Below are 21,668 nucleotides of genomic sequence, written 5' to 3'. Positions count from 1 at the left end.
AAATAATGTAATGCATTTCAAACATCAAGAATGTCCGGGGCCAGGGTCATGAAGACTTACGATTGTGTCAGCACCTTAGACACTGATAAAGTCCTCCACTTTGAGGGAAAAGGGTGGGGAATTTAAGGTGACTGAATTGCAAGAGGGCGGGAAAATTGTGGTATAAGTTAGCAATGCGTTAAGAACAATTCGGGCATGCAGAGAATGTCTGATGCGGTAGAGAATGATAGGGGAGGAATAAGGAGCATATGTTATATTCCTCGAAGAATGCGTATTTGCGTGGTAGTGAGGCATTTATCCGGAAGTGGAAGTGTCCGAAGAGTTTCGCTAATGTTGTCATAGGGAAGATTGGTTTCTTTTTGTAGTAAAAATAGTGTCCAGCGTCGGTGGATAAGGCCAGGGAATGCCAGGTACCTGATGCTGAAATTCATAGTCAAGGCATGCGCTACTTCAACTGCCTGGGCATCCAGCCTGACCAGCAATCCACCTGAGTGTGAAAGTGTGGGGAGATAGTTGGTAAGAGATTTGTGTAGATCATACTGTAGTTCTTCGGGAATGCGACCGGTAACAATGGCAGGCAGAGCCTAGATTTATTTAGTATATGTTGTTTAACGTGATAAGTTATGAGGTGCTATTGATCGGCCTTGATTACTGGCAACTAATGCCAGGTTTTCTAGAGTCGCTGTAGAAGGAGGATGTATGCATGTGTGACTACCTCGCTGCTGCTTTCAGTTTAGTAAGTGCACTTCGAAAATAGTTCATGATGTATCTGTGTTGATGATCGTTTAATCAATAATATCAAGATGCTTTTTTCTTGTTTGCATCGACTCTTGTATGGCCCCGAAAATGGCCAGCAGCATTTGTAAATCAAATAAATAACAGGAAGCGTGAACATAAAGTCTCCTGCAACACCTGTTTCTTTGAATGGGCTTACGCTGACACAACCTGGAAGCGTGTAAGGAGTTGTAATAATAAGGAGGTCTTATGGAATGTGTCCCATGTGCCAAAGTATTCAATTTCTTTGTTTCGTGCCAGAAAACGCCCCATTGGCGATTCCAATGTTGCTGTATGATGTCTCCCTGGGATAAGAACATCCCCTAGATTATAGGCGCTCAGTGGACGTATGTAAGGGTACCTTTATATCAGCAATGTACAATATATGAACGCGATGTCTATCTGATGTTTTTGGTGAGAGGTTAGAGTAACGTGTAGAATTTTATAAATAATTGTGCTGAGTGCGAATGCGTAGGCGAGCTGCTGGACTTGAACCTCGTATCCTGCCTTGCTTATTGACAATGAAACAGACCAGAGGCATGGGCGTATTGCAAAGTTGAACGGTTGTAGAAACATTGGTCTGATAAGTTGACTCAATGATATGGAGTTCATGGATTCCTCAGGACGATACGCGAGGAAAGGAGACTTAGCCCTTGTGAGAGTAATTAGGTGATTATGCTGGAGTTAGTAACGAGTTTTCGCAATTCGCTGGAATTTGGATTTTTTTCAGGTGCGGTAAATAGCCCTGCTGTGTCACGATAACTAGTGACTGCTTCGATAACCTGCTGTAAGGTATCATCTACTGCTCCAGAAAGCGCAGAAATGTACCAGTTGATAAGGTATTCTGCATGAAATATGTTTCAGTTTTGGGATAGAGGCTATAATATGAGATATGAAAGCGATTACGAGGTCAGAAAATTTGTTGTGGTTTAGCATTGGTTAACCCTATCTGAAGAGCGATTCAACAGCGGAAGCTTCTTTGCCTGCTACATTATTGCCCTATCCCGCCCAATCAGTGTAATGTGCTACATTATTGAGGACACTTCAGCTCATCCTTTAAGGGTATGACGTTAAAGCATAAGCTACCAGCCCACATTAGTCATGCTTCAACCAAGCCGTATGGACGTGCCTGCGTGTCGTACGGGTAACGAGAATGCAAACAGTTCTGGCAGGCTGATTCTGATATCACCCTCCAATATGAAAGGAGCGACCCAACTTGGCAGCTGCTGCCCGTGTTGTAACGTGAATTGAAATGTCATGGCAGGCGGAATTTTTATGAGAAGATAATTGCTACGCCTTTTCACGGAATAGCTGCGGCCACCCAATGTCTCGCTTCGGCTGTTCCTAGTATTGCTTTTGCAATAAAAGGGTGGGTGACAGAATGGCGCCCTGAGGAGTACCGCGCGTTCGGGGCAAGGATCACCGTGCACTCGCGGAGAAATGTATTGAGGTAATCGAACTTTCTTACATCTCAACTGATAGAGACGAGAATTTTTAAAGAGGATTGGGGGCGATATTATCATGAACCTTACGTACATCAAGGGTCACTCTGGCTTGAGCCTGGGAGGACGTACAGCGGAGGGTCAAATTAGTGTGTAAGAAGGAAAAAGAGAACCTGAGGAGACACCTTTCTCGGATGCCGACTTGCTGAGGGGGAGAAATATCTCCGGATTCAAGATGACCCTTCAGCCCATTCAGCACCATTCGTTTCATGTCTTTTCCAATGCATGAGTCGTGAGAGTCTGGGCGGAGGTTATGAACACTCCTCAGCTGTTTCTTCTGGGGCTGCTTGAGAGCTTTTGTTCAGCTCTGAACACTGCCAGCCGCATAAAAGACGCCGTGAATATCGCGAAAAGTATCCCAGTAATGTAATGGTCGGTGAGCAGATTTCCATATATGACCTACCAGATGAAATGTCGCTATCCCCGGCCTACCGGGAGGTCTGGCACGGTAAATTCCTGGTGGCTGTAACCTTCCTGAGAAAGTTATTTGAGCTCTGTTTATTATGTCCTAAAGTATGCGGCCAGGTCGGCATGTGCGTGGGTAACCCCAATAAAGCCTGGAGATAGAAGTTCCCACATATCAAGAAGTTGGAATATCGGCGAACTCTTGAAAAAAAGTGCATGTGAGTCAATGCAGTGAAGTTACGATCAAGAAAGTGAGGACGACGGTGACCTCAAATTGAAGATTCAAAAAAAAAAAATGGTCACCAATTAGGAAACAGTTACTGTCATGAACTGAATGTAGGGAACTGTAGCCCCGAAAACATTTTAGAGCACACGATTACAGAATGACATTGACGTGGGCTTAGGAGGGAAAAGTCAGGAGCCATTGAATAAACACGGTTCGAGTATTACTGAAGTTTCTGATACTCAACTGTATAATGGGAATGTTAGTCATTCTTAAGCTACCTTAGCCTACTTCTTAGTGGCGAAGGACGAGGGGGCAGCAACTGCTTCAGTGGATGTAGATGGACGAGACCGTTTCATAGAAAGAGTTCGGAATTCCAATAAGGGGGTAAGCATGAGTTCGAATGCTTGGCAAATGACAGAACTTTCTTCTGTGAGATACCAAATTATCGGTCATTCCGATCTTTTATGTGTCGCATACAATTACTTGAAGTGGTGATCTACTGCTGTAGAATCGAGAGATATGGAGGAGAAAAGTTTAAAGGAGCTATGGGTAGCGTCGGGAATGGCTTACCCGGGGGTTGGTGAGTAGCTGCTTGAGAAGTGGACGTAGGGCAGCTGGCTATTCTCTGACTTCTTGATTCCGGGGATTGGGCCGAGGGGCTCGTGCCGTCTAATAGTTAGCAGGTGATTATAAAAATTAACAAGAAGAAGAAAAGAATGTTCAACAGCTTCGTAACAAAACAGTAGTAATCAATACGTAGAGAAGCAATGCAAGCGGCCGGTTAATATGTCTACTTACGGTAGGTATACACCGCAGTTTCGGACCACAAAAACAAAATAACTAGGCTATTAAGATAGGGGTGGAGCTCATTTGGCTAGTACTCGCATGTTATGAATACCGCCTTGCTAGGATCTCTCAGGAGGATAGTATATGCGATTTATGTATAGGCTCCCAAAGCATCGCTGGGCGGCGCTGCGATGGATGGATGGAATATAAGATCGTCCCCTTTGAAACGGGGTGGTAGCGGTAGCTATCATGCTCATTTTTCTCCATATATCTGAATTATTGTTTTAGATTGGTTAACCATACCATCATTCTATTTATTAAATTTTGCTCCTACATTACTAACATTATGTCACTTCTCTGCTTTTAAGCCGTCAATCATCCAGCCGTTTTTTGCTAGTTTCCACCGCCTGTTTATTCACCCGGCCACTGTTATCTCTAAACCCCAGAGCTTCAGGAACAGTGATTACGCCTGCATCAACTTCCAGATGTATACCATTGCATTCGAGTATAATATGGTCAATTGTTTCACTGGAGTTTCCACATACAGCACATGCGTCATCTTCATTGTTAAATTTCTTTTTGTAGCTGCGTGTTCTAAGGCACCCTGATCGAGCTTGAAAAAGTAGGGCACTGCCTCTTGAGTTATCAAAGAAATCTTCCTTCCTGATCTGCATATTCCACTTTCGGTATAATTCCACACTCTGTTTTTTTTTTTTTCCATCGAATTTATCCAATTCTTACCTTCTGTGTTTTTCACCTGTTGATTAATGCTCTTTATTTCTCCGTCCTTGTTACTAGCATACTTACTAGTTAATTTCTTAGTTCTTTTCCTCCGTTGTGAGTCAACGCTGTTTAGGTACAGGTATTTAAATACCTTAGCTGCCCATCTGTTACTGTCCAATTCCCTCAGGCGTTCATCATATAATATTTTACTCTGAGCTTCCCGTACTTCGAAAGATGCCCAGCCCATATCTCCCTCCACCACCTCATTTGTAGTTTTGCCGTGGGCACCTAGTGCTAATCGTCCAACGGATCTCTGACTTGTTTTTTAATGTCGACTGTACCTCTGATTTTAGGCACAAAACCGCATTTCCGAAAGTAAGTCCTGGCACCATAATTCCTTTCCAAATACCCCTCAATACCTCATACCTATTGTATCCCCACAATGCCTTATGCTTCATTATCCCGGCATTCCTTCGCCCTTTGGCCTTAAGTGATTGCTCATGCTTTCCAATGTATGCCAATCCTTCGTTTACCCATACCCCCAAATATTTATATTCTGCTACTCTAGGTGTTTTAAGGCCTTGTATTTTAAGACCCTGATCACTTGAGCCGTTGAAAATCATCAGACCCGACTTAACTGCGCTGAAACTGAAGCCTAGAGCGTCCCCTTCGTCTCCCCAATACTTAACTAGAGTTTGCAATTCTTCCAGACTCTCAGCTCCTGATGGGCAGCGCCATCTGTGGCAGAAAAATACACAGTGGGGCGCCGCCGGCTTGGCTCGCTGCCTTCGCGGCGTGCGCCGCGCGCTTTCTCTAGCACGAGCTGACGCGCCCCCGCAGGCGCATCGCGACATGCCGCCTGCATTCCGTCTTGATTATTGGACAACCTGCCGCGTATTTCCATGGGGAAAGCGTAATTATAGACGAGAAAACTTTTATTCACGTTTGTACTGCACAGCAGACGACAGACGGCGGTGAGTAAATATTGATTGTGAATGCGTTTCCCACGTTAGCGAAAACGTAGGATGTGTGTTTCGAGGTAAGTCTGCTATGTAATTATATTATTGTATATAATGTGTTTAAAAACTGCAAAAGTATTATCATTACTCTGAAATAAAGCGACTCGCTCGTTGACAATCGTTTTGGCCTGTAGCATGAGATCTGTATACGGTTTTGTTTTTATTATAACGACGTTACTAACGCAAATCTTGCAGTAGAAGAATAAGTTATAGTCCGAAGGAGGTGTTTCTTCAAAGGCACGAACGCTAGCAGTCTCAAAAGCACATGTGTGCTCCACGCTCTGCACTCGACATACCCGGCTCGCTGGCTCGGAAGGCAGGAGAAATCCAAGCTTGTAACACAATCGTGTTTTATTTCGGTTCTTATTAAATGGTTGTGCTTCATTTCTGTTTGGTTTGCATTAACGAAACCTGTGACGCGAATAGGGTGCTCCGCGTGAGTATTGTCAATTGAGCCATAACTAGGATCGCTTTTGTATTGCACTTTCGACACATTTTCGTTAGGAATAATATTAATGTTGGTTCATTTATTGGCTAATTTGCGGAAACTTGTAAAAGAGTCTCAGCACAGCAAGGCATGTCCCCTCCTCCCCCCCTTCCAAGAAAAAAAAAGGGTCTCGTTCCTAGATATTTTCTTGGTCTTAGGGTACATTCACACAACATTGTCGATTGTGGACGTCGCACGCTGGATATCTGTTGATTTGGTTGCTTTCAGAGCACTCGCAAAGCAGGAAGAGAGCACAGAAAATTGGCAAAGCAAGACACGCGGGTAGCGAAAAGCTGGATATTCCGCCACCACCTTCGCTTTGTATGCATGGTGTAAAACCACTGCACTCTTTCGATGCCTCTCCAAGCCGTCTTTATCAACTGTCGACATTTCTGCGTTTATGGAGAAAGAGGAAATTAGCTCTTTTCGTTTCCACAAAGAACGCGACACTTCTTACAACGCTGTCACGCGGTTGGAAAACAGGTCTTGTGGAAACGCTTCCCAAGGAACCTGCAAAGTTTCACACATGAGCCTCGTGTTTTGGCGCTTCGCCTACTGTTGTTGCTGCCCATGACACAATGCTACTTAGTACCTCTGTTTCGCATCAGCGGAAGCGTTTTTGTATCGCTAATAACCGCGACACAATGCTACTTAGTACCTCTGTTTCGCATCAGCGGAAGCGTTTTTGTATCGCCAAATAACCGCCAGGCGCAACTCGATCGCCACACGTGCACAGGAAGCTAGCGGAGCGTCTGCTCAGGCGACGTCCCATCGTTTCACATTTCTCCACCATGCCAGGAATACGGCGCTGCCATCGCGCGACGAAACTTGAGCTTGGGTTCCCTATTATCGGTGCTGGTCTATGGAGCTGAAAAGTGCGAGCTAGCGAGAAGTGTTCTACTTAGGATGCGATCAACGCTATGAACTATGGAACGAAAAATGTTATGGGAAACTCTGAGAGATAAGAAGCGTGGAGACAGGGTCACAGACACAGCTCGTGTTGACAGTCTAACTGAAATCAAGCAGAAATGGGCATATGACATGTTATGTGAAAACCGGGTATCTGATTGTAGCTAAGGTAAAATCTGGATTTCAAAGGAATGAAAGCCTAGCAGGGGACGGAGAAAGTTAGATGGCCGCATTGGGTTAGGAAGTCTCCAGATGTCAAGTAGATGCTGGGAGAACAGAATCGGGTTAATTAAAAAAGTATGGGAGAGGCCTTCGTCCGGCAGGTGGCGTAGTCCTGCTGCTGCTGATGATGATATTGGGTGTTTAGCATAACTTTGAGCCAAGGAATAACTAAGAGCTGTAAAGTGAAGCTAGGTGAAACCAACAACTAACCGTTTGGCATCGCCCGCATAACGCGCTATTTATTTCGTGTATTGACTTTTGCAATAGTTTGAGGACCCGGGTCGGGGGTCAGGAGCATCGTAGTATATAGGGCAAACTTTATTGATAAAAGATTAGCACAGAAAATGTATAAAGTTACAAATCCTGCAGTTAATCCTATCAAATATTTATGAAACATATCAAATATTTCGGCAACATAATCAATATTCGTGCTGTAAATGCATTTATTCGCACCCGTGTGTCTGAAGTACGGCCCAGAGATCGCCAATACGTTACGTGCAAAAAAATTAAGAGCTGTGAGTTCGTTTATGGTTTTGATGTCTCAAAGCAGCTGAGACTGGAAGACCGAATACTATAGGATTCCTAGAATTTAGACCACCTGTGGTTCTTTAACGTACACTGGCATCGCACACCACACGGCAGCCAGGCTCAAACCTATTAAACAGGAACAAAGTGACAATACCATATTATTCAATCGCGTATTACACATCTTTATTAATTCTTATTTTGTATTAGCCCATAGAATGCTAGAGGTAATATGTTCAAGAAAATGGAACTTATTTATCTATTTTTTTCTAATAATTTGTAGACCGTCAAGGTATGCAGTATTTTTACTTAGGTCGAAGGGACCGCGTCCAAACGCACTCGGTCATGTATTTATTATTCCAAAAATCCTTAAGAATGATAATTTATGTCTGACGATTACCAATATCTGACGCAGAAAGCACCTCAAAATCATCGAAATTTGAAGCAATGCCTAGGTCATAATATACATATTTACACAATGAGCGCAGTGCTGTAATATTTGCTAAAAACAAATAATATAGTTCAGAATATTCTGTCGAATGAAGAAGCAAGTCCAGAGCGTCCTTGTCACAGTATTTCAGCCGTGCGATAAAGAGTAGCTTTAAATATTAACTTTTTCGTCTTAAACATGAAAAAATAAAATACACCGTCATTGACTACTGTCCCTCAAAAAAAAAGTACAGTAAATATTCTTGCATACACATTTCTTGAACTCAGTCTCTACGAATAGCTACAAAGATATAAATGTCAATAAATGCTGGGTAGAGAAATGGTTGGTTATATTTGTGTCCCTAAAGTAAAAAACTCCCCATGAATTACACTATGTCGAAATATTTCTGTAATGACTCCCAAATATTTTAACGGAGCAGTTCTAATAAACCGAAGAAAAACCTAATTAGACAGTGCGTGCTCCAATCCTGTCTTGATTTAGGTATTTATGTAAATACTGCATTTAAAGGTATAGGAGCGAACCGTGAATACATAATAATGTATTTTATAGAGAAATAAATGATGAATTAGTTCCGGCGTACTTCCCAGAATTATCAACCAAGACTGCTTCAGATTTTGCAATGACAGTCTAACTGCTTTGACATTTACTTCTAGACTAGAGTTTCGCCGAAAAAAAGTTTAGTCAGCGCTTGTCTAAATACCATAGTTTTAGATTATCTGTGACGCTACTGTTTTGTACAGCACGTTAGATTAACAAACTGTGGCCGAGTATACTGAAGCTGACGTTTGTCGCGCCAGCAGTGTACATTCAGAGGTCAGTCTTTTCGCCGCATTATTTTTTGGTGGTCATTAGATTTACGAACTTTTTTAAATTGGACAAGAATAAGATATTGCAGGTGTCATGCGGTCAGGATTTGCGTCAACTTTACTTTCACGTGTTACTACACCGTTAAGTTTTTCAAGCACAGTAGCAAATTTTAATATTGGGTGAAAACTCTCCTTCGAAACATGAATCGCTAAACTAGGTTTTCTAAACATGCTAGATGTTTTAACTTGTACTCCTCTAATACGAAATATTGTATCCGCGGGTGTGGAATATTTTACCCTCCCTGTAAATAGTGATTTCACACAAGAAAAAAAACCTAGAACATCTAGTCAAAGTGTGTTCTCATCGCAATCTGTTTATAGATTCCGGAATATGACGTTTTCAATGAATAGAATGATGGTGTACTTGAAAAAAAAAATGCTAAAGTGAGCTACATGAACGTCATTGATTTATTGCAGAATTGATTTAAATTGCAATATTATTGCATTAGCAGTCGCTTGATAGTTCTAAAGCGCTTCTAGGGAGTTCATACATAATATATTTTTATGCGTCCGGTTGGCATGTGGTAAGACCGAGATTCGCTTGTCTATATTCTGCAAGATTAGTGTTTTAAGGACAGAAATATTCTTGACACCGTAGAAACATATAGAAAGAAGACGTATTTTTCTAATAAGGTTTCTGCGGATGCAGTCAGCCAAATAAATCTGCCTAAGATATCAATTTTTCTTAGCAACATATTATATAGAAATAAATATATTATACAAAGACTGTGTTGCATGCATAACAAATAAATATGCATCTGTTCATCATGTGCTGGGACGCTGTTCATGTTTTTACTTTCCTTGACCGGGCATTTTTCGACGTAAAGGAAAACCTTGAACTTAATATCAACTGTAAAATGTAGAAATAAATGTTTCAAAAAAGTTTGTAAGCCTATGATATGAGTCACTAGTTCTTCTAACTCGTATTTTTCCGTCTAACACTAAATACTTTACAAAGCTTCTAGCAGAAGTGTTTTCAAAGTGGAAAGTAAGGTATACCATCAGAATGTCTCGGTATATAATCAGGTTTTTGGCTTGTCACGTGTTAGTGCCAGTGCAGAAAGGAACGGATGAACGACAGGTTGCACTGAAATGAACTCATTATTGGGATGACCGCTGCCTTGGAAAAAAATTAGCAAATCGGCATGGTGAATGCAGCACGCGCGCTGTGGTCAAAAATAATCAATACAGAATCAGCGAGCTAATCCCAATGTGAACGCGCAAAGCTGACGGGAGCAAAGTGGAGCATTGTGAAAAAAGACGTAGTAAACAGAATATTTCCCAATGCCTATCGGAACACCTCGTGCCAAAAATAAAGTCATAAAACCGCGACAAGCAAAACATAGCCTAAAACAAAGAACACAAAATCATTCCGTGCTCCAGAACAGCTGTCGCACGCCGGTAGTTGTTGAGAACAACAATAAAGATTTATTTTTTTAATTTGTAATGAAGCGGTTTAGATGGTTCGCACAGCAATATATTTTTCTTACGTAGCAGCTACGAAGGCCAGCGCTCACAGGGACAGCTCGAGCTTCGTCCTCATTGCCGTCTTCATAACTTCATTGTTTTCGAAGCGCGAAGTCTGTATTCCTGAAACTTAGACAAGCGAAGCTGAGCGAGGAAGACGTGCTTCGCATACGCTCAGCTAAAAAGCTGTTTTCCAGCATTCATCTGCGCCTACGGGCCGAAAACCACCACAAAGATCCCAATCATCACTCCGTGCAAGATTTCGGTCTGGCCATTCAGTGGATTATTTCCTCTTTCATAGAAATTTCACCTTAAAGATGGAATAGCTTGCTGGGCTTAACTCTCAAACCTAGCGCCGCACACCCTACCCCACGTCGACGGACGCCGGCCCCTGTGGCGGCCCTCAGACTACCACTATGGAAAGCTCTGTGGACGGAGATGATATTGACCCCACAGAATTCGAGAACGGTGAGTGGGAGACTGTTCTCAGCATGCACGACCGCATGAGGAAGAAAGACGCGAAATCCGCGTCGAGATCCGTGAACGCTGACGAGCACGGCGCCGGCGAGAAGAAATCTGTCATTCAGAAAAGCAGGCAAGATGCCAACATCCGCAAGAGGGCACCAATGCCGAAGCTCCCGGAGAGCGACTATAAAATAATCTTCAGGCCAAGAGGCCGGAGTATAAATGACTATGTGCCACGTCGCCTACAGCAGGCCATGTGCGCGTTTGCATACCTACCCTATGTAAACGTCCTGGACGAAGATATTTCAAGGATCAACTCTGGGAACAACACGCACACGATCAGCATGCCCAATCGTCAACGAGCGAGCACTTATGTGAACATCAAATCCATAGTTATAGACCGGAAGACCCTCGATATGAAACTCTACATCGCGGCACCCGAGGACGTTATTAAGGGCGTCGTATACAAAGCCTACGACATCGGAACTCCGGATGCAGTCCGCCAAGCCTTTATCAAACGGAAACCCAAACATCGCCGTACTCAACGCAAGGAGAATAGGCCAGTCAAGATCTATCCTGATCACCTTTGAAGAGGAAAGGCTCCCAAGACAAGTTTTCTACTGGGGATCAGTGTTCACCGGCTACCCGTACCGAGAGCGGGTGGAGACATGCTACAACTTTAGGAAGACGGGGCACAGGACGGATGTGTGCTACATGCCGCGGCTAGAGCATTGCCGCAGATGCGGTGAAAACCACTCGGAGCCTACGGATGGAGAACTACCGACGTGCAAGCCCGAATGCATTGTATGCGGGGGGGGGGGGGGGGATGCACAACACCGGCAGTAGGAATGGCAAGTATAGGCTGCTCAAGACACGGCCCCACAAACCCATGAACGACCTAGGGCAACATGACTCTGCCACGATCGCGGGTCAACGACAACCACAAAGGCTCCCGAGGGAGTAGTAGGTCGAACTCCTTTCCACCAGTGCTGGGGACAGGAGACAGAGTCGTCGGATCAGGTCCTGACCAAGTCAAAGGAAGGAGTCCAAGCGAGAATGGAGACACAAGCAAAACGGTGAGCTGGATGTTAAGACCTCCCCTTGGGAAACTGCTCGAGAGGGAACTGGTAGAACAACTCACTAATAGGGGCAGAGAGCTTGAAACCATAAAGAAGGAATTGGCAGAAATGAGGAAAGTAATTACTGATAGCACGAAAATGCAGAGTGTGAAGCTGTGACAGATTTTCTCTTCTTGGGCTCCAAGATTACCTCGTACGGAGACTGCACCCATGAAATTAGGAGACGCCTGCTTCTGGGAAAGAGAGTAATGGTTAGCCTTGACCGCCTAGTAAAGAGCAGAGACATTAGTCTGCCAACCAAGATCCGTATAACTCGTGCTATAGTCTTTCCAGTTGTGATGTATGGATGCTATAGACTGTGAAAAAGGCTGACCGCCGAAGAATTGACGCGTTTGAATTGTGGTGCTGGCGAAGACTCTTGAGCGGTCCTTGGACTGCCAGAAGATCAAATCAGTCGATATTGTCGACCATAAACCCTGACTGCTCATTGGAGGGTCAAATTCTAAAGTTAAAGCTCAGCTACATTGGTCATGTGATGAGAAGAGAGGAGTCGCTGGAGAAAGATTTGATGTTGGGAAAGGTTGAGGTTCGCCGGAGAAGGGGTAGGCAGCGAACGCTATGGTTAGATGGCATCCTCGAGGCACTGCAGATGAAGTTATGTGATGTTAGGAAGATAGTGAGAGACCGGAAAGCGTGGCGTGACATGGTCCATAAGGTCACGAAGAGTCGGACACGACTGAACGACTGAACTGAACTCGACAAGTCCCCTATTCAGAATTCACAATGCACTAGTCAATCGTCTCCATGTAATACTAACGAAATGGTACATAACGAAAAATCAATGAAGACGGACACCCGAGTTCCCGCGAAAAGACCTCTGCCCTGAGAGAAAAGCACAGAAGACCGCAAGTCAAAAAAGGTGGCAGAAAATTCGAATGAGGAAGCATCGACCCCGACTTACAGCAAGGTTAGGTTGGACGTGAATGTACTCATGAAGCGGGCAGGAGCTCAAGATGCCAGAATAGATGCCGTTTCAGCTGCAGTTGACAAACTAACCGAATAGGTAGATAATTTTACGGCGGAATTCATCATGGTCAGAGAACAAACAATGACTTGCTTCCAGAAAATTATGGAACGACTAACGAACATAGAAGCAAGACTTCCCCCGGTTGCCGGCAACACCCTCCCTGAGCTGCCACCACAGCAACAGTCCTAGGACATCATGGCTCCTCACCACCAAATTAAATATCTGGCAGTTGAACTGCAGAAGTTTCTACTCTAAGAGAGGGAACCTGCAGGCACACATTCAAAAAATTGAAAGCACACCCGGTGTAATCACGCTACAAGAGGCAAGCGGCACTGTAAAAGTAACCGGATACGCCGCGTATACTCCACTACAATTACAAAGGGCCCAAAAACCTAGGTCGCTCACGGCTACGTTAGTGCAGAGAAATTTGTCATCAATACAACACGAACTCGAAAACACGAGGGAAGACTATATAATAATTGAACTAATCCGAAACACAAAGGGAGACAACAGTGTCTGTATTCTGAATACGTACAACTCGCCCAAAAACCGAGGGGCAGGGCTGGCAGATCGTGTACGGAAAGCCATAACACTAGCTCACAGGAATGGGCTAATAATCACTAGGACTTCATGCCCTGCATCCGGTTTGGGGATATAGGATGACCACCCCCAAAGGAAACAAACTATGGATGGAAATTCAACCCTTAATACTAACAATACTAAACAACCCACAAGACCTCACAAGGATAGGTAACAGCATCAGTGCAGACACGTCCCCAGACTTGACGCTGGGCAGAGATCTTGAGGGCGAGAAGTGGTCAAACACAGGACACACCTTAGGTAGTGATCGCTATATCATAGAGATTGAAATACATACCAGAGCGCTGAAGGGGATGCTGCACAAAAACAAGCTGACAGATTGGGATGGTGTTAGAAAAGTCAGGGGCAGATTGCTCCGAGGGAGATCATGAATCTAAATGATTGGGTTGAACGACTCAAAAGTGATGTAAACACACACAGACTAGAGAGATCCCAACCCCTTGAAATGATATCACAGATTCGAGGTTGGCCCCCATGAGGGAAGCCCACAAGACAAGAGCCTTACGAAAAGATGGAAAAACAGAGGTGCAATAGAAGGATAAAGAAGAGAATATCTACACTTGAACAACAGATAGAAGAATGCGCAAACAAACTTCAGAGTCAACACTGAGGGCAGATTTGCGATGAATTGAATGGGAAACTTGGGTGTAAAAACACGTGGAAACTTCTTCGCCACTTGCTAGATCCAGGACAAACTAAAACCGCCGCTCAAGGACAGCTGAAAAGATTGGCTCATAAATACCAGCGCACGGCTGGAGATCTCATACGTGCAAAAGGGGTTCATCTGCACCATACCAAGGACCAGAGAACACAGAGCTAGATAGAGACATATCAATAGCGGAGGTATGGAGAGCACTGAGTCAGCTAAGAACCACATCAGCAGCGGGAGCAGATGGGGTCAACAATAAAATGCTGAGAAACCTAGATTTTGTACCAGTCACGGTACTCACAGACATTCTTAATGGGGTATGAAAACGAGGTAGAATGCCTTCAGAGTGGAAACATGCTAGAGTGGTCTGCATTCCGAAGCCTGGGAAGAAACTTGAAGTAGGTAACCTCAGGCCGATATCGCTAACATCGTGCCTAGGGAAGCTGATGGAGCATGTAATACTAAACCGACTTCAGGAGTATGCAGAGGAAAGGGAGGTATTTTCCGAAACAATGCTAGGTGTCAGGAGCAAGCTGTCCACGCAGGATGTACTGATTCTACTCGAAGCAGACATAATTGGCGCATCCAATAAAGGGGGCACAGAAACTGTACGTGACCTTGATCTACATAAAGCCTTTGATAATGTTAAACATGAAGCCATATTAAATAATCTCTAGGAAATTTCCCCTGGCAAGAGGATTTACGATTACTTTAGGGAGTTTCTAACCGAAAAAGCAGCAAAAATATTCCTTGGAGACATCAGGTCTGAAACAATCAGGCTAGGAGACAATGGCACCCCACAGGGCTCAGTTCTTTCCCCTTTCTTCAACCTAGCTTTAAAGAACCTCCCAACATTACTAAAAACTGTGAAAGATTGAAGCATACGCTATATGCTGATGATGTCACGTTATGGACATGAACAGGCAACGATGGGGAAACAAAAGGAAATCTTCAACAGGCAATCGACATTGTTGAAAAATGTGCGGAATGAGCAGGGTTGAAATACTCACCAAGCAAATCGGAAATTGTGGTAATCCGAGGAACAAACAAATAAAAGCGCAATATCAACGCTGAAGACATTTTTGTGGAAATAAATGGCATACCTTACCAAAGTGAACACAATCAGGGTCTTGGGACTGATAATCCAAGACTATGGAAAGAACACAGAAATAGTAAATCGACTTAATTCAACACATAACATGACAACCAGGTTGATAAGGCGAATAGCCAACAAAAACGCGGGGTCGAAGAGAAAGATTTGTGCAGAATTGTTCAGGCTTTTGTGATAAGCAGATTAGTGTACACCATCCTCTACCTCAAGCTAGGGGTGGCAGAAAAGAACAAAATTGAAACGATCATAGGCCAGGCATATAAAGCAGCACTGGGGCCACCCCACTGCACCCCTAAGGAAATAAATCTTAAACTGCGGGTCTACAATAACACCATTGAACTATGCGGGGCACATATAATAAGACAGCTAAAGAGGCTTGCCAGCACATCCACGGGATGGAAAATCCCGGGTAAATTAAGACTACACGATAGAATCCCGGAAAGAAATGCGCAAATGAAACTGCCGACTGAAGTAAGGAACGCACTTAGTAATTAACCGCTACCAAAAAACATGCACCCTCCTATTCATGAAGGCAGGAGAAAAGCAAGAGCAAAGACCCTTGAGGACAAGTTAGAAGGCTCTGAATAAACTGTTTATGTAGACGCGGCGGAATACAAAGGAGGCAACTCTTTTGCTATTGTGGGCGTGAACGACTCGGGTAAAGCATTAATGGCAGGTTCAATAAAAACAAACTACTCAGGGAAAGCGGAGGAGGCGGCTATCGTCATGGCGATGGTCAGCACCAAAGCGGCTACAATAATTAGCGACTCCAAATCTGCTATAAAGAATTTTGCGAGGGGCATGATCTCCAAAGAGACAGCGTGAATTTTAAGAATAAAAGACTGGAACCGAAAAACAGGTGGAATTAATATGGGTGCCGGCACACTTGGGGAACAAAGGAAACGAGTTGGCTCACAGTATAGCTCGAGGTTATGTCAGACGAGCAGTGAGCCAGGTTGATTCCCCTATTTCTCGAGAGATGCACTAATTTTATTTCATTACTATCCTAATCAATTTAAACTAGAAAGGCGGATATATCCTCCACCAGAAAAGCAGCTAAACAAAAGGCTGGAATTAATCTGGCGTCGGCTCCAGACGCGTGCCTTCTTCAGCCCTTCTAAATTGGCGCACATGTACCCTGCACAATACAAACCAAATTGTAAACACTGCGGCGAAATAGCAGGATACAATCATATATTATGGAGCTGCACAAAATCGCCGCAACCAGCAGACCAACTACCAGTCACCTTCTTTAGAGCGGTGGGAGGCTATACTGGCCAGCTCAGACCCGTTAACGCAAGTTCGGGCTACTGAGTGGGCTCAAAAGGTCGCCGAGAGCAAGGGACTTGAGGTCATCTAAGTGTAGCGTCCACAAATCGCTCATTGCTGACAATAAATGTTTTCCAATCCAAGCCAAAATCTGTCTTCCTCTTCGTTCTGTTTTTTCGCTGGTCAGGCATCTCTCTTTCAATACTCCCCCTGTGAAAAGACGCCATCCTGGCGGATTAAGTGGAGCCATGATGCCCGGCTCATGTAACGGTTTGAGGCAGTTAAGATGGACAATTTCACGTCCTCGTCAGCGGTGGTCAGTTGGCGGCGTGAAAGGCCCGATACGGTAATTAACCGGGGAAGTTTGCTTAAGCACACGATAGGGTCTTTGATACCGACTCAGAAACTTGGGCGACTGGCATGAAGTAGAAGAGGGCCCTCATAGCCACACCAACGACTGTGGACGATAAGCAGGCGGCAGGCATGAGGTACGGCGTGGTTGCTTGTCTGCAGGAACTGATTTTCAGCTGTGATTTGACGTGCGATCTGACGGCACTCTTCGGCATAGGTAGCGGCTTGAAAAATGGGTGTCAAACCAGAGACGTCGGGATGGTAGGGTAAGATCATGTACATTGTGCAAGAAGGTTTACGGCAGTACAGAAGGAAATAAGGCGAGAAACCGGTATTCCCTTGTGTAGTAGGTTATAAACGGTAACATGCGGTCCCTATTTGAGTGGCTGGATGAAACATACATAGTGATCATGTCTCTGAGGATCCGATTACATCGCTCGACCATTTCATTTTTCGGGGATGGTAGGCAGACGTCGTACGATGAACAACACTGCACACCTGAAGAAGGGCTTCTACGACCGCAGTCAAAAACACGCAACCACGGTCACTAAGTAATTCATTTGGCGCAGCATGACACAGGATAACCTTCTCAAGGATGAAACCAGCTACGTCACGAGCAGTTGCATCTGGTAAAGCAGGCGTTTCCGCATATCTGGTCAGATGGTCGATACCAATATTGCTTCACTTGGTGCGCGCGGAAGAGCAGGAAAAAGGCATGTAAAGGTCGATTCCAACACGTGCAAGTGGCCGAAGTGAACACGGGAGAGGCTGCAGGGAAGCTGGAGGACGTGATGGGTTTTTGCGACGTTAACAGTTGATACAAGAGGGGATTTACTGGCCAACAAAACGATACATGCCTTGCTAGTCGTAGCGATGACGTAGGCGGGTATATGCTTTCAGGAATACGGCATGGACGCACTGTGGTTCATCGTGAAAGCTCAAGCAAATTACCAATCGGAGATGTCGGGGAATAACAAGCAACCATTTTCGTCCATCAAAGAGGTAGTTTCTGCGGTAAAGGAGGTTGTCACGGATATTAAAATGATGGGCTTGACGTCGGAGAGCTCGAGAGGGGCGGCACTGTGATTAGCTGGCCAGAACGTCCATGAGTGAAAAAATGTTATGATCTTTGCGCTGCTCAAATGCCATATTCATGGTTTCAAGGGAGAAAGGCGTGAGGCTGGCGACAGCGTGTGGTTAAGGGTCAGAGCTCACAGGGGCACGTGAAAGGCTGTCAGCGTCGGCGTGCTTGGGACCAGAGCGATAAAGGAGACAAATGTCATCAGCATTATCATCCTGAGCCTGACTATACCCACTGCAGGGTGAAGGCCTCCCGCGGTCCTGTGCAAGCTGCATCCACTTGACCCCTGCGAACTTCTTAACCTAAGCCGCCCACCTAATTTTCTGCCACTCCCTGCTACGCTTGCCTTCCCTTGAAGCCCAGTTTGTTGCCCTAAGCGACCATCGGTTATTCTTTCTTCGTGCTACATCTCCTGCCCCTGCCCATTTCATCTTCTTGATGTCCACTAGAATGCCAGTGACTTGAGATATTTCTCTGACCCACTCTGCACGTTTCCTATCTCTTAACGTTATCGCTATCATTTTTAGTCCATAGCCCTCTGTGTTGTCCTCAACTTAAGTAGAACCCTCTTTGCTAGCTTGAATGTTTCAGCCCCATGGGTAAGTACAGGTAAGATGCAACTGTTGTAGACGTTCATCTTCAGCGATACTATTAAGCTGCTAGTCATAATCCGGGAGCGCATGCCAAATGCGCTCCATCCTAGTCTTAGTCTCCTTGTTATTTCCTTTTCATGGTCTGGATCTGCGATTACCACCTGTCCTAAATAGCTATATTCGCCTACTACTTCCAGTGCTAAGCTACCTAACGTAAACTGCTGTTCCTTCCCTAGGTTATTGAACATCACCTTAGTCTTTCGCATACTGATTTTCAAGCCTACGTTTTTACTTTTCCTCTCTAGGTCATCAATCATTCTTTGCAATTCATCCCCTGAGTTACTTAGCGACGCTATTTCATCAGCAAATCGCAGGTTACTAAGGTATTCTCCATCTGCTCTTATCCCTAACAGCTCCGATTCCAAGTCTGAATACTTCTGAGTAAGCTGTGAATAGTACTGGGGAGATCGTGTTTCCTTGCCTAACACGAAGGTAATATTCCTTTAAACGGAGAGCCCAGCGGGCGAGGCGGCTGGAAGGATATTTGAGGGACGACAGCCAGCACAGAACATGGCGATCGGGGATGACATCGAATGGCCGAGCAAGGATGAAATTTAGTGCTGGCCTAAACAATTGCCAGACATTCTTTTTCTGGTAATGTATAGTTGGTCTCTGCTTTGGTCAGGGCACGACTGGCGTAAGCTACGACGTACTGGGGGAAACCATGTTTGCGCTAAGCGAGAACAGCACCGATACTGATGCCGCTGCCGTACGTGTGGAGCTCGGTAGGAGCGTGCGGGTCGAAGTGAAATAATGTAGGCGGGGACGTCAAACATCGGCGGAGCGTAGTAAAAGCTGCTTCACAATCAGTTGACCAGGCCGACAGGTCGGGGCTTCCAGCAAGAAGCTGGGTCAAGGAGCAACAATTTCGGCAAAATGTTTGAAGAAGCGGCAGAAATACGAGCAAAGCCCTATAAAGCTGCGCAGTTCTTTCAGTGAAGTGGGCCTCGGAAATTCCGTCACTGCACGTAGTTTGGCAGGGTCTAGCAGGACTCCGTCCTTGGACACTACGTGACCGATTATCACTAGCTGTCGAACACCAAACCAACACTTCTTCAAGTTTAGCTGCAAGCCTGCGTCGCTTAGACGTCGGAGAACACTCTCGAGGCGAAAAAGATGAGAAGGAAAATTCTTCAAGCAGATGATAGCATCATATAAATAGCAGATACATATCGGCCATTTCAGCCTGCGGAGGATGCTTGCCGTCATGCGCTCAAGTGTGACTGGACTGTTGCACAAACAGAAAAACATGACAATAAATTCATGTTGATCGTCTAACGTTATAAATGCTGTTTTTTGGCGGTCGGCTTCAGCCATTGGCACCTATCAATAGCCAGAGTGGAGGTCCAGCGACGAAAAGTATTCAGCTTCCTGCAAACAGTCAAGGGTCTCGTCGATGCGTGGGAGGAAATAAACATTCTTCCAAGTAATCTTGTTGAGTCGACGGTAGTTGGCGCAGAACCCAATGGAGCCATCCGTTTTTTTTTTACGAGCACGGCAGGTGAAGCCGACGGGCTTTGAGAGGCTGGATCACTCTGCGCTCAAGCATGTCACTCTCTTGGGCATCGATGACGCGGTGTTCAGAGGGTGAGACTCGGTAGGGGCGCTGGAGCAATGGTGCGTGGAGGCTGGTGTCCATATGATGGCGAACCGCTGTTGTACGTCCCAGCGAAGTTTGGTAATAGTCAAAGGAGGCGCTGAATCGTTGAAGCAAGGCGACGAGCTTGTCGCGCTGGGTAGGCGGCAAAGAGGCGTCGACAGAACGTCCGAAAATGTTAGATGTGGTCGAGACGGTGAGTCTAGTGGGAGGAGTGAGGGCGGTAATGGGATGCACTATAGGATCTGCAACAACACTAGAGGCGTCGGCAGGATCAATATCGGCAGTGCCAAGCGATTCTCCTCGAAGTAAAGTCGTTTGAAAAGGCAACGGATTGGAGACGTACAGAGCGCTAATGCCACCAGCAATCGTAAGCACGGCATGCGGGAGAAGCAAATATTTGCGATGAGCACAACGGACCGATGGTGTGTACATTACAGTAGCGTCGTTGATGGCGTCACATCTTACAGGCACAAGAGCAGGAGAGGAAGCAGGGACAGCAATGTCGTCGGCAGTGAAGATGGGCGCAGCTGGAGCCGGAGTTGTGTCTACGAGAGTGTCCCACAAAGGCAACAAATCAATGTGACCACGTGCGCAGTCGATGTTGGCGTGATTCTTAGACTAAAAGTCCCATCCGACAATGTTTTCATGAGAAGTCAGCGAGAACGATGGATTCAATAATGTAGGAGATGCCTTGTACGATCAGCCGCGCGGTGCACGCAGCCACGGGGTCGAATCATCTCGGCGCGCGTGGTTTGCAGTGAAATATCGGGAATCGGCGTCGCCACTTTTCTCACGAATCAATCACGAACACCGCAGCACCAGTGTCAACAAGCACATCAGCAGCAAAGGATTCGATGAAAACCTCTATAATGTTTACAGGGCGTGACACATTTACTGAGGGCACAGTTCTTCCCTTCGGAAATGCGGCTGAAGGGGTAGTGACCGGCGGGTCATATTAGAAGCGCGACCGACGGCGGGAGTTGGATCACCGGTGGGCATATGAATCGGAACGTGTCGGGAGTGATGCGAAGCCTGACAACCGGCTCAGATTCGGAAAAATGTGCGTCCTACGCTGGAGCGCGCCCGTAGTCATAAAAACGGGATCCACGTGCAATGCACCATCGCGCCATATGGCCAGCTACACTGCAGACGTAGCATATTGGGCGGTTATCTTGTGTTTGCCACGAATTCGGATTGCGGGGACCGGTGCGATGCTGAACAGGCTGCGTAGGTGGCACTGGAGGCACGGGCAGCCGGCGATTGAAGATGTGGTTTGGGGGCGTTGGCGTTTCGGGTAAAAGCGGTGAGCGGCTTGCCGGTTTGGCGTAAGTCAGTGGAGCGGCCATCATAGGGGGTGGGTTGTTATGTGGAAAGATCTGGACAACCTGCTCCTAGGTGATGCGCTGTAGCGGGGGCGACAG

General features: G+C 45.5%; 1 protein-coding gene across 7 annotated transcripts in view; it reads left to right on the top strand.

Moving 5' to 3' along the window:
* LOC146174934 (uncharacterized) overlaps nt 1-21,668 on the top strand; it is a 128,337-nt gene that overhangs the window by 12,599 nt on the left and 94,070 nt on the right. For 5 of the 7 annotated variants that reach the window (XR_014702023.1, XR_014702025.1, XR_014702028.1 and 2 more), the window contains exon 2: nt 1,505-1,613. The exons of 1 other annotated variant lie outside the window; for it this stretch is intronic. The gene's annotated coding sequence lies outside the window, so the exon portion shown is untranslated. Of the gene's footprint in view, nt 1-1,504; nt 1,614-5,200; nt 5,391-21,668 lie in introns of those variants that run through there. One more of the 7 variants, XR_014702024.1, reaches the window with a different exon arrangement.

Source organism: Amblyomma maculatum, chromosome 11 (genome assembly GCF_055883805.1).
Source record: "Amblyomma maculatum isolate TAMU_Amacu chromosome 11, ASM5588380v1, whole genome shotgun sequence".
NCBI lineage: Eukaryota > Metazoa > Arthropoda > Arachnida > Ixodida > Ixodidae > Amblyomma > Amblyomma maculatum.
Note: the sequence above shows the minus strand (reverse complement) of the source record. Positions and strands in the feature narration are given on the sequence as shown.